At 49.8% G+C, this 12,762-nt stretch overlaps 1 protein-coding gene across 1 annotated transcript in view; it reads right to left on the minus strand.

The window, feature by feature from the left end:
- Positions 1-12,762, minus strand: part of GRIK4 (glutamate ionotropic receptor kainate type subunit 4) — a 379,418-nt gene that overhangs the window by 225,814 nt on the left and 140,842 nt on the right. The window lies entirely within an intron of this gene.

The following is a 12,762-nucleotide window of genomic DNA, read 5'->3' on the forward strand; positions in this document are numbered from 1 at the left end:
ACTCTTCTTTCCTTTTTAGGGTGTCGTCTCCCACCCCCACCATCCATGCATGTAGAAGAATCACACCTCCTTAAAAAAAAAAATTCTGGTGGACAACGTTGCCTGGTTTTTAGGACACCTGCCAAGCCACCTTCTCTATTCTCCTTCCCCTCGGGCCTCGTGCTGACCTTAGAAATCAGGAACTCTCTGGGCCTTTTCCCTTGGTGCTTTTCTGGAAGAGAAACACCCAGTACATTTAGTACGGCTGAATAAGTAGCAGTAATATATGTTTTGCCATTAGCTAATAAGTAATTAAAGATTGCTGCCATATGATTCTCAGTTAAACATCATCGGAATCTAACCAATCAGCAGTTCTAATAAAGGCAGTGTGCGGACCGTGTCCCCTTTGAGTGACACAGCCTCTGCTCTTTATTTTTATTTTTACAGAGACAGAGAGAGAGTCAGAGAGAGGGATAGATAGGGACAGACAGGCAGGAACGAAGAGAGATGAGAAGCATCAATCATTAGTTTTTTGTAGCGACACGTTAGTTGTTCATTGATTGTTTTCTCATATGTGCCTTGACTGCGGGCCTTCAGCAGACTGAGTAACCCCTTGCTGGAGCCAGCAACCTTGGGTCCAAGCTGGCGAGCTTTGCTCAAACCAGATGAGCCCGCGCTCAAGCTGGTGACCTCGGGGTCTCGAACCTGGGTCCTCCGCCTCCCAGTCCGACACTCTATCCACTGCGCCACCACCTGGTCAGGCTCTGACCTTATTTTTAGCATAAAGTTGCCTTCAGCACTATGCTTGTGGTTCAATTTTAAGTTAATTTCTCTCTCTCTCTCTCTCTCTCTCTCTCTCTCTCTCTCTCTCTCTCAGATGTCTGACAAGGGAACCTGCAGGGGCAGGGACAGTGAGGAGGGCACAGGTGTGGCATCTACCTTCTGGTTTTCTATAGAATCTGAGGTGTCTTGGGGATCTGGGACAGACCTCCTCTATGCCCACCTTCCACTACTCCTCCCAGAGGCCCCACAGAGGGGAGCACAGGAGAGAGCAAAATGGGGGGGGGGGTGCCTAGTGTGAGGGCCAGAGCTCAGGGTCAGAGCCAAAACAATCTGGGTTCAAATCCAGGGTCCTCCATGTTCCACGTGGGTGAACTTAGGTTCTTCAAGCCTCGGTTTCCATACTTAAATATCATGACAAAACCCATCCCTGGAGATCGTTGTAAAAATTCAACCTTAGAATCTACAGAAAGAGATGGCACATATTAAGTGCTCAATAAACAGGACAGTGTCATTCTATCTCCCATGATGCAGCCTTTTAAAGTGATGGTCCACCACCCTTTCATTAGCCCCACTCTGGATAGAAGCAGGAGATACAACAAGAAAATGAGCCCCAAATGCCATGGTGCCCACAGTCCCTGGACCAGCACAGTCAGGGATTAAGTCCGAAGCTTTCACTTTCACACTAATGCGTCCCTGTTTTGCATTGCCCTAGAGTTCCATCACGCCTGACAGTCTTGTCTTTTCATATTTACAACACTGACCACAAAATATCCTATTTCCTATATTTCCCACAGAGCCCAGCCTGCTACAAGACACTGTCAGCATTAAATAAGTACCAGGGGACAAAGGAACAGGTTGGACCAGCTGTAGAGACCAGGTCTCCCTAATTACTTGCTCACAGCAGTATTTTCCTATATCATGTTTCTTAAAGCACAAGGAGGATCTCTCCCTTTCTGGAAGGACGACCTGCAGAGTTAGAGACAGTTTGCTGAGGTTCTGGGGGGCAGGTTATTCTCTCTAGAACCCATGGCAAAAAATAAACATATCATTCCAAGCCAAGTCCAGCAAAACCCATGCCACAGGGTCTTAGATAACATTCAGTTTGTAGGTGCAGATAACACCGAGCTTTACAGTCTTGATGTTATAAGTGTCCAAATCACTAAATCAACATGATAAAGTGCTTCCTGTTACACAACCCTTCCCAGCTCTGCATCCTCTACGGCACAATCTCAGCCACGGGCATATGCCCGTCCTGTCAGGCTCCCTCTACCCACTGAGGAAACATGCCAGCTTCGGTGCTCTCAGCTGCCTAACTTGGAACAAGGGAGAGCCGTACCCCTAAATTTTGAATCCAAGGCCAACTTGCTCCATAATACCTAGGATATAAAGACTTGAATGTGAACTCCAAGCTCCCCCAGGTAACCATCCTCATGGCTTCCCAGTAAGATGGACACTCACTCAAGACCCAAACGAGATGTCCCTCAGACTGAAACCACAAGATACCATCAGCAGGTCTCCATGAGGGGGTTGGCCCTCCCTCCCCAGCTCGGGGCCCTCCTAGGAGCCAATATTGCTCTCTGGGAGATAATTCCTGCGGCAGATGAGGAAGAGATTGATTATATATAGGGAGAGCTCCGATGGGAGGCAATCCATGAATATTTTCACTCATTTACACCCCATTTCACTTCCACCAACTCCACTTATTTCCATTTAACAGCCTTCATTCCGTTAGCATTAGCGCTCTAGACTTTCCAAATTGGCGTTAAATGGGAAATTAGCATTCAAGCACCATCTGCAGGTAAAGGTCCCTTTAGTTTCAGAAACCCCCAGAGCTCCTGGAAGTGCAAGAAGAATTACTTACTTACAGATAGCCTCTGGAAAGTTCTCTTTCCCAGCCTGTAGCCTAAGATTTCCAGGTGGCAGCCCAGGTTTGGGGCCACCCACTCCAATTCTACGCCAGCACAGGCTGGTGGTGGAACCTCTCTGGATCAGCCCCTTAGCGAGCCTCCTGCTGAGGTCCCCAAGATTGCATGCTTCCCTCTTCTGTCATCTCTGAGAAAATCTCTGTTCTTTCATCTGTGGACTGAAAGCTCAAAGTTTCCCTTTGTCAGATCCCTGCCACCAGGGGGAATGTATGAATGTTACCAGCAAAGTAGCATCTTCTCCCCTGCCTGTGTCAATCCCTGCTCAAAAGAGAATGTGCTATAAAGGACGGGAAAAGCACAGCTTAGGAGAAACCACAGGGGTTATGTCACTTAGGAAACCTCCCAGCACCTGGCTCCATAACACAGGTGTCTTTAGACACAGCGGCAACCTGCTTCAGGCTTTCAAAAAGCAGCATCAGCTAGCTCTGGGTGTTGAGAGCAAAGTCCAGTGAGGGAAGAGGCAGAAATGCATATTTTACAGGCACAGGCAGAGACCTAGATGGGCTTCAAAGACCAGTCAGCCAGAGCTTGGTGGGAAAGGGTCTGATAAGAGACTCTGAAACCCGAGGCCAGGCACCATCAGGCTGGAGCAGGTGACTGATGGATTGGAAGCAGAGGATTCAAGTGCCTGCCTCTGATTTGGGGGGGGGCGGGGGGGAAGGGCGGGGAACATCCTAACTAGAAAAGAAAACTCACTCAAAGAAGGGTTACCAGAATAACAAGTAGAACACTAATGCTGAGAAGGAAGGAATAGTCAAATGCACTAATGATGACTCTCTAGAACAGAAAAGGTGCTGGGGCCTTGGAATGACAGGGCTTCAGCTCTCAGATCTGCCATCACAGGGAAGAGCACTGTCCCATGTGCTCCTGAGGGGACTGGCAGAGCTAGGACAGTAGGTGGAGGCACAGAGGCAGACTGTGGCTCAACAAGAAGAGAAACCAGTGGTCAGAACTACGTATTCAGAGATGGAATGGGTCGTCCTGGCACCATCAGGATCTCCTGTCTCTAGCACGGGCAGCCAGGCAGGGTAACAACACTGGGAAAGTCCGTTGGCAGACGATAGGCAGGTACCCCGGCCAACCCTGGCAGTTTGAGGAAAGAGCTGGCAGCAGGTGGCAAGGCCCCAGCTGCGGGGCAGGGTCCAGGTTCAGGTCTCCAGGCTCTCAGCAGACGGACACAATTAAGGAGCTCAGGCACAGTCAGAATATCAGTGAGCTTTCAGACTGGAGGACAAGACTTCCTTGAGTGCTACAGTGGCAACACAGGTAGGGGTGACAGACACGTGTTTGGATCTGAGGGGCAAAGTGACACCAACAGCCAAGATTCATTTTGATGCTCAGCTGTTAAACCACTGGCTTGGGCTTCCTCAGAATGAGATAGAGATTAGCCCCAGGGTTTGCTTCTGGGGGGAGGCGTTGCTGCAGGATGAGAGGAAGTGGGGACCGGGAGCCAGTAAGGAGCACTTGTTAAGAGCTGCTTTTGTGACCCTGGGCTCGGTGGGTGGAGGGCTGAGCAGACTAGAGCTGTGTGAGGGGAATCTGGGGTTTGCAGCTCTAGGGAGAGATGAGCTGGGGTGGGGAGTGGGAAGGTGGAAGCCACCAGGATCCCAGTGCTGAGTCATTTTCCAAAACCACGATCTTTCCTGGGTGGACAGCACTCTACTCCCTACAGCACCTCCCCGCCCCACACCTCCCTTCCTGTCTCTCCAAAATCAATAATTAAAAATTTTAAAAAAAGAAAAAGAGAGTGAAAGATTATGTCAACTGCTGCCAGTAAAGGGAGTCTAAGGGACAGATGATTGGATTTAGCAATGTGGGCATTATCAGTGGTGGTAAAATTCTGATGGGACGAAAGCCTATCGATAAAGTAAAAGAAGAGAGGAAATGCAGACAATCTGAACAGGCAATTCTTTCAAAGCCTCACTGTGAAGGGAAGAGAAAAATAGGCGGTTAAGGGCAGTTCTTAAGGGAAGGTCATTCAGATCCATTGTCCAGTACCGAGACTGTCACCCCAGCATGTAAAGCCCACAACACTTGAAAAATAGAGAAGATAGAATTCAGTGTTGCAGGATGCTCTTAAGATTGTGGAGCAAACGGAATTCAAATAAATTTTTTTTAATGTTTGCAAAATCAAGAGAGTATGTACCAAGGGAGACAGTGCAATGCATGCGGTCTGTGTGAGCAGGCATGCTTCCTGAACTTGGAGAATTCTGGAAGGAAGGGCTTTCCAACCCAGATGGGACCCTCAGCTCCAAGAAAGAGGTGAACTCAAAGGAAGGTTTAGAAAAGGGGGAGAGACAGCTTGACCAGGCGGTGGTATAGTGGATAGAGCATTGGACTGGGACGTGGAGGACCCAGGTTCGAAATCCCGAGGTTGCTGGCTTGAGCGTGGGCTCATCTGGTTTGAGCAAGGCTCACCAGCTTGAGCCCAAGGTCGCTGGCTTGAGCAAGGGGTCACTCGGTCTGCTGTAGCCCCCCCAGCCAAGGCACATATGAGAAAGCAATCAATGAACAACTAAGGAGCCACAACAAAGAATTGATGCTTCTCATCTCTCTCCCTTCCTGTCTGTCTGTCCCTAACTGCCCCTCTCTGTCTCTGTCACAAATAAAAAAAAGAAAGAAAGAAAAATGGGAGAGGCAGCATTTTGTGGGGGAGTGGAGAAACGTGCTCCAGGCAAGGGGAGGCTAAGAGATTGAGACAGGGGAGCCCAATGGTGCTGGTCATAGCAGGTATCGCTTTCACAGCACTTCCTGCGTGCCTCACACTGTCCTAAGTGCCATCTACAGAGTAACTTACTGAATTCTCATAAAAACATGAGATAGGAACTACTGTTACCCCATGTTACAGATGAAATTGAAGCACTAAGGACAAGTTCCTGTGTAAGGTCATACTACTAGTAAGGGGCGGAGCTCAGATTCAAACCCAGGAAGCATTGTTAGAGCATCACACACTGTCCCACAGACCGTTGGAGGGCCACCACATACAGTGCTCCTCTCACTGACCACCAATGAAAGAGGTGCCCCTTCCAGAAGTGCAGCGGGGGGCCGGATGAATGGCCTCAGGGGGCCGCATGTGGCCCGTGGGCCGTAGTTTGGGGCACCTGCATTATACCATGCTGGAGCCTTCCAGAGCCCACCCTAGTGCTGCCCCTAACACGTCTCCTTCCAGACGCCAATCAGCTGAGGAGAGCCATGTAAGACACCTGGGTGAGTCAGGGCAGAAGGGGCTGAGAGAAAAAGGACACACATGTGGCACCTCCTCATGGGCTGCCCCAGAGGGGCACTCGCCCCCAGTTATGTTGGTTACCTCAGCAGAACCTCAGGGAGTGAGAGGGGCTGAGACCTGTGGCTAATGTCCCCCCTGGGGTGGAGTTTCAGAACAGTGAACCTCCCCTCTGAAGGGGACGATGCTAACAGAAAGAGTCTCAAGTCAAGAGGACCCAGGCCAGGCTGCAGTGCCCCCCCAAAGTCTAGCACGAGAGCGCTTCCATCTTCTCAGCCAGGTATATCCCAGGCCTGCACATGCTGAGCCTGATGCTCTGGCTCTGTCCCCTCCCCACGACACTCATCGGCGTGGTCTTCATGGGGTTCACCAACCTGGCCCACGAGCTGACTGGGCCCCATAACGCAGCTCAGCGGGAAGAAACACACATGAAAAAGATATAGAAGGGCAACGGGGGGCCTGACAGCTGCTGCGGCCTCCTGCCACCCGGCACCCCAGCAGCTGAGGCCCAGCCCCCACAGAGTTGATCTGGAAAGTACACCTGCTCATCCAGACTAACGAGAGCGATGCGTGACCAGCGTCTCGCCTGCAGCTGAGCTGCGAGGCTGAGTGGGATGTGCGGGCTCTGCTGATGCACACGTGTGCAGCTCACCCCCTCGGGCTCACACACGCCCGGGCACTTGGCTGATATCCGGCCGTGGCCTCCATCATTGCCCGAGCTTCTCTAGCTGCTCCATCGGGGGCCACGGGGAGAAAGCAAACACCGGACGGGTCTACACCAAGGGATAAAAAGAAGTAGGGCTCCGTGTCTTTCTCTGGCTCACCCAGGCAGTTGGGGCCAAATGGGGTCATGGCTTTAATTAGGCAGATGGTTCCTTCCATTCTAAGCTCTTATCTGTGGTTGTTAATGAGGACACAATGCTAACGAATGCCTCCCTGTGAGAGTATAAGAACAGACCAGAGACTTAAAGCATTCTACCCCAAAATCCCAGGCTGAAGGGGGTCTTGATACTGACTGGTCCAACCCGCATTTAAGATACTGAAATCGCCTGACCAGGTGGTGGCGCAGTGGATAGAGCGTCAGACTGGGATGCGGAAGGACCCAGGTTCGAGACCCCAAGATCGCCAGCTTGGACCCAAGGTCGCTGGCTCAAGCAAGGGGTTACTCAGTCTGCTGAAGGCCCATGGTCAAGGCACATATGAGAGAGCAATCAATGAACAACTAAGGTGTCGCAATGTGCAACGAAAAAAAAAACAACTAATGATTGATGCTTCTCATCTCTCCGTTCCTGTCTGTCTGTCCCTGTCTATCCCTCACTCTGACTCTCTGTCTCTGTTAAAAAAAAAAAAAAAAGATACTGAAATCCCGCCTAATCTATGGTCATCTCCAGCTATGGTGACCTCGGTATCCAAAATAGCCCATTCTATTTGTCTGGTAAATAATTTTTTTTTTTTTACATCAAACCAAAATCTCTCCAGAGCTTGGTAATGACTCACTCCCCTCCCAAGACTCTGTAAACACAGCGCTGAGGACAGGTTTTTGAAATGCTGACAAAATGTCGCTGTGGCTGTTCTCCCACACCTCCGCCAGGCTAGGCTTCACTGAGCAGAGCGGCGGACACCGTCAGACCACCACACTCAGGGAGGGGCAGAATGAGAGCCCCCGGGACACCAGGCCATCCTTCGTAGCACAAATGGACATAGGCAGCCACACACCACAATTAGTGGAAAATCATTTGAAAACCAAGGACTTTTATTTGGGAAACAACAGCCCCATTCCTTCCTTTCCGATACTCCAGCCCCCGGCACCTTCCTGGTTTCTTCCCAGAGATCAATCACGGTATGTTTAAGAAAACATGATGTTCATTGCCATTTCCTGCCTGTTCTCTTAAGCTTGGCCTGATGGGGAGGTCTTGGGTGTTGTTGACACACTGGCTGTTAGTCCTCATCCATCTCTAATGTACAACCAACAGGCCATTCACGACTCCTCAATCGCGCTGTCTTCTGACTGCTAGTTCACTCCTGAGCCCCTGAGAAATGTCCACCCCTCTCTCCCCTCTGAGGCTACTCTCCCCGCCATATGAGCCTGGGCAAGTCACAGACTATGGACCTGGGGTCCTCTCCCACATGCTGGGCTTGCTTCTGCCTGCCTCACAGGCTGTTGGGGAAATGAGGTTAGCATGTGCGTAAGAACACGTGCAAACCCTGGCATGAGTGTCCCCAGGTAGTTGGGACTCAGGAGTCCTGGGATTACCAAAAAGGCCTTTACCAATTCACATCCCCTTATCGGGACCCCAGTTTTTCTCATCTGTAAAATGGAGGGTCTAGGGCTAACTCATTTCTCACTTCTCTGCAAAAGAGATGTGGCTTCAGGCTATAGTTCACAATTGGGTTCTGGAAAAGTTGAGAGAAGATAAATGTCTTGAAATCATCCTGTGCGGTGCTCCGGGAAGACCAAGTCATAGCTGAAGATAGATGGTGACACTGTGGGCCAGGCGACTCCATGTAGCACACTGGCCTGGATGCCTAGCTACGCCACAGAACCTTTCCCATGCCCCCTGAAGACATGATGGGGGCAGGGAAGGAGCAGGGAGAAGAGGAGAGATGCCTGTGAAGACACACACACACACACACACACACATACACTCACACACACACACACACTTCTCCTCTGACAAAATATTTACTTTCCCAATTACATATTCTGTATGCTTGCTGTTAAATAAAATTGGTTGGCATTTTTGAGCACTGACCAACATCTGAGGAAAGAGAAATTTGAAAACTGACAGGCCAGCTGTCAGTTTCATAACTCGCCACTAGATCATTCATCTAGCAAAACTTACTAAGCACCAACTGCGGGCAGACACCATGCTGGACCCAGGAATATAGCCATAATAAGAAACACACAGACTGCCCACCGTGTTTACCGCTGAGGCAGGATAGTAAGAAGCTGGGAAAGTTCCTTGGCAAGTGGAATGGGGAAACAGACAGATAGCTGAGCAAACTGGCCGAGCAATTTACAGCCAGAAACAACAAGGTCACCTCCCTAGAGATGACATCTAGGCCTCAGTTGTATTTCAGCTCCAGGCCCAGAAAACCAGCAAAACGGGGGGGGGGGGGGGGGTGACACCTGGAACAGCTGCAATGCCTAATGACCCCTGGTGCTGACCAATCAATGGAGACCATGACCCTGAAAGGACACAGCTGGAAAAGCTGATGAATATCTATTGAGATCTCCCCTAAGGCCTCCCCTAAACTCCCAGCCTCAAAAACCCCCCTCAAAACGAAGGACCCAGCGTATTCTCCCTCCCGGGAGCATGCTCGCACCATTTCCTCTCTCCTCTTCTTCCCCCACAGCCGTGCATCTCCTAAACTCTAAGAGTCCTAACCAGACTTGCAACCAGGGGAGCAGTGGGCAGCGGCAGCTCATCCCAGGCTAACCCCCTGGGCCTGTCAAGGAGAGCAAATGGGTCTAATGCTGACCACCACTGGCTGGACAGCCTAGTTGCTGTGTTACCTTGGCCCAATCACTGCCCACTTTGGGCTGCCTTCCTCATCTGTGAAATAAGCAGGTTGGAAAATGGAATTCATAGTATCCTTTGTTGCTGTGAGGTATTATGACGATCCCTTTAAGTCAGGGAGGACTGTAGAGATGGGGCGAGGTCTTCTCAGAGCATTTATTAACTTGTGGATCCCAAAGTCAGCACTCAGAGGACGAAGAGGGACAAAAACAAAATCAAAAGACATTTTCAGAAGATCAATGACTGGAGAGGCTGACATATGTGTGAGAGTTTAGGGAATTTATGTGGGCAGCCTCACAGTCATAAATAAAATCCCTTTCTCTTACCCAAAACCTCATTCACTGGCTAAACACCAGAGACTGTAGTAGATAATTTGGCTATATCCCCTGCCTGTGTCTCACTTGAATGAAAACAGCAGTCCCAGCACAGGGTAATGGGTTCGGCTGCCTTTTTACAAACACCCATATTGCCATTAGTATCAGTTCTTATGCCAGTTCTGATGGGGTTCGTGTATGGTGTCATATCAAAAGCATTGTACTGATCCCACATTCAGAGAAGCTTAGGCTTTTGTAAGTAAGATTTATCTGGGATTGATATAGAAGATTGCTTACAGGTTCTCATCTCTCTCTGCCCCGCCAAAGAAAAAAATCCAGTCTTGTCTTCATTAAGCCCAGTATAAAGACCAAAGTCCAAATATTCTATGCCATGGTTTAGGCCATATCAAAGCTCAGTCCAGTCCAAGAACTGTTCAAAGCTTGCACTGGGGAGACTATCTAGCTGCCAGCCCACAGCATGGCAGCTGCTTGGCGACCCTGCTAACAAATGAGCAGGGTAAGCTTGTTTCTTTCCAAGCAGGAAGAGAGAGAGAGCTTCACCAAGCCTATGTTCATATATTTTGGGGCTGGGAAAGACTAGCTTTCCTTTAAGCCAACAGATCAGTTCCTTTAAAATTTTGAAGGCTTGCATTGGTTCTACCCAGTAACCAAATCAGATCCTTCTGGGTTAGACTGGCAAGCCTCTATGGTCACCTTCTGGCTTCCACTGCCCAGGTCTTAGAGTAGAAGCATAGAAGTACTTCCCCCCAGCAGCTGGACCAGAAGTGCCCTGTGGAGGACCCTCCCAAACCTGAGTCTGGAGGGCTGAGGCACAATGGACTCTGAGGCACAATGAATTCTGAAATGTGCAGCTGAGACTGAGAACACCTTAGCCTTCTGGTAAATTAAGCTAAATGGGATTCTTACAGTTTTATAAACTATAAGGTCCAACTCCCTTTGCTCTCTTTCCCCATCAATACTTAGCTAGTTGCCTGTGTTAACACCATCAGCGGATACGTGGGGCTGAGGATGGAGGAGGTGGGGCAATTTATTGGAGATTCCTGGTCCTTTTGTGCAGCCCTGCTTTTGTAGCTATCTATTCTGATGATGAAGGTTGGAAGGAACCCCAGAAAAAAAAAACAAAAGAGGGGAGAAGAGTCCCTGGGGTGGGGGGAAGAGGGGCAGACTCTCAAGGACTTGAGAGACCCTGGAACCATCAATGCTGGTTCTACCAACTTGTGTACAAAGCCGCCCACTGCTAAGCACAGCTACTTGTGTTTTCTTGCCCTATTTTTCTTCCCATCCCTGCCCTACTCCAGAGCCTCCCTGGAGTCCGTGTAATTACCACCTTTCCAGCCACAAGCATTGGGAGGTTTTAGAAAGCTCGTGGCACCCAGAATAACCAAGGAGCCAGGAAAGTGAGTCCTGGCATTGCTGTTTTGGTTTCTCTTTCATTTCTCTTTGTTGGCTTAATATCTGCTTCCTGGTCTCAGCAGAAGACCAGACCCAGTTTGACCTTGCTAGACAGCAGGGGCCCCTGGCTGGAAATCAGAAGTAGCCTGATGTGACATTGTGGTCCCGCAGAGTCTCAACAGAACTGGACAAGCGATACTGCAAACATGAGTTAAAGAGCATAAGGGTTTTGAAGCCCTCTGTGGCAGGTGGAGTGGACCAGAAAGGAACCTGCAGCTCCACTTCCTGCTTCCCTCCAGGAGGACAGGTGTCAGGAGAGCCAAGGGCCCAAGGCACTGCCAATTCTGGCTCAATCCCTTCCTGCTTCCCATTAGCAACAAATGGAAATTGATGGGGTACCACTTGATCCACTCATTTCCAAGGGGAGAAAGCCTTGCGGCAAGTGCTGAATAACTGTAGGCATCTTATAAATTAAGCATCTTAAGGATATGAATGATTTTGTATTGCTGCTAAGTAGAATTAAATTAGGTTTTGAAGTTGCAGTAGGAATGAATGGATAAGAGTGAGGGAAGATTTTGCTTTCAGTTCCTCTTTTTCAAGCATGCGGTGTGGTGAGCCCAGCACAGGGAGGGGGGGACACTGATCATCTGTCGGCAGTTCCGAGTCCCACCCGCTGCTGCCGCACGTGTGCAGCGGTGTGCCACAATGTGCCGTAACGCCTGCTCTAGCCAGAGTCTCTTGGCTTGCCTCTGTCCACCCTTGGCTGCCTGAACACTACCATGATTCCAACTTCTGAGACCTCAGGACCAGTCCTGGTTGTAACTGGAGGGACTTGAGCATTAAGCCAATTCCCTGGCACTCAGTGTCACAACATCTCCATTCTGAGTCAGCCTCTAACCCAGGGGTCCCCAAACGTTTTCCACAGGGGGCCAGTTCACTAAATCTCAGACTGTTGGAGGGCCAGACTATAAAAAAAACTATGAACAAATCCCTATGCACCCTGCACATATCTTATTTTAAGGTAAAAAAACAAAACGGGAACAAATACAATATTTAAAATAAAAAACAAGTAAATTTCAACAAACTGACCAGTATTTCAATGGGAACTATGGGCCTGCTTTTGGCTAATGAGATGGTCAATGTCCAGTTCCATATTTGTCACTGCTAGCCGTAACAAGTGATATGACGCGCTTCCGGAGCCCTGACGCGTGCGTCCCACGTCACCGAAAGTAGTACTGTACGTGAGCGACTTTGCGCTTTGTGGCGCTGCCACATACAGTACTCCAGGATCCGCATCTGCATCTTGTGCTCCTCTCACTGACCGCCAATCAAAGAGGTGCCCCTTCGGAAGTGCGGCGGGGAGGGTGGGGCAGATAAACGGCCTCAGGGAGCTGCATACAGCCTGTGGGCCATAGTTTGGGGACCCCTGCTCTAACCCTTTCAGGATGAAGTTTAGAATCCAGGATTCTGCCTTGCTTACGGTATCTACTTCCTCCCCAGTCTGGGAAGAGGGGCCACAGGTGAATATCTGTCTGAATAACCTGCCTGGTTTTTGGGTCCCTCTGGGGCTCTTCCCTTGACTTGTCCCTGGTGTCCTGTTGAAC

The sequence above is a fragment of the Saccopteryx bilineata genome, chromosome 2 (assembly GCF_036850765.1).
Source record: "Saccopteryx bilineata isolate mSacBil1 chromosome 2, mSacBil1_pri_phased_curated, whole genome shotgun sequence".
Classification (NCBI taxonomy): Eukaryota; Metazoa; Chordata; class Mammalia; order Chiroptera; family Emballonuridae; genus Saccopteryx; species Saccopteryx bilineata.